Source organism: Pinus tabuliformis, chromosome J, assembly GCF_031772625.1.
Source record: "Pinus tabuliformis cultivar Carrire ecotype Pingquan chromosome J, CPIR1, whole genome shotgun sequence".
Classification (NCBI taxonomy): Eukaryota; Viridiplantae; Streptophyta; class Pinopsida; order Pinales; family Pinaceae; genus Pinus; species Pinus tabuliformis.
The window spans coordinates 579,796,299-579,797,278 of NC_142295.1; the positions used below are offsets into that span (position 1 = coordinate 579,796,299).

The window sequence follows — 980 nt, forward strand, 5'->3', positions numbered from 1 at the left end:
CTCAACAAATTGAACCTCTTAATAAATTTAAATTTAAACCTATTAAATAGGATTAGCTCTCAACAAAATTTAAATTTAGACCTATTAAATATGATTAGCTCTCAACAAAAAAAAAGAAGGCTATTAAAATGTTAATTCGCTGGAAGGAGGGCTTGAACCTCCAACCTTATTCCATCTTCAACCAGAGATTTAACTAAATAAAAGGCTATTAAATTTGAACCTCTTAGTTAAAAAAAAAGACTATTAAATTTGAACCTATTAAATAGGATTAGCTCTCATCAAAATTTAAACTTAAACCTATTAAGTATGATTAACTCTCAACAAATTGAACCTCTTAATCAATTTAAATTTAACTTGAACCTATTAAAATTGAACCTCTTAATAAATTTAAATTTAAACCTATTAAATAAGATTAGCTCTCAACAAAATTTAAATTTAAACCTATTAAATATGATTAGCTCTCAACAAAAAGAAAAGAGGGCTACTAAAATGTTAATTCGCTGGAAGGAGGGCTTGAACCTCCAACCTTATTCCATCGTCTACAATTGTTAGTTCTATGAGTAGATCTAAACCACCCGACAACTAACTGCATATTTAAGGATTCCCGCATCTGCCAAATTTCGGGGGCAAGTAGAATCCCATTCTGACTCTTCCCATTCCGTTGCCGGGATTTGAACCCGGGTCGCCTGGGTGAAAACCAGGTATCCTAACTGGACTAGACGACAACGGAGCCATGAAGGCGTGTAGCATGCGAATTATATTTGATGTTAATTTTGAAATTCTTGTTAGTGTTGTTCACAAACATAGAAAGGTTCTATCCATTAATCTATACAGTCAGAGCGCCGCAGCGGAAGTCTCATTGTCCATAACCAAGACGTACCACGATTGAAACGTGACTCCGATATTCTTTCACTAAATGTCAATATTATACTTTTAAATTATTTATAATGATTTTAAATAGTGTAATTTAATTGTTTTGG

General features: G+C 32.4%; 1 non-coding gene across 1 annotated transcript; it reads right to left on the reverse strand.

Annotated features, from left to right (window-relative positions):
* Nucleotides 1–656: 656 nt before the first annotated feature.
* On the reverse strand, nt 657–730 carry TRNAE-UUC (transfer RNA glutamic acid (anticodon UUC)). Its single transcript has one exon. It is a non-coding gene; the product is annotated as a tRNA-Glu (tRNA).
* Nucleotides 731–980: the final 250 nt, after the last annotated feature.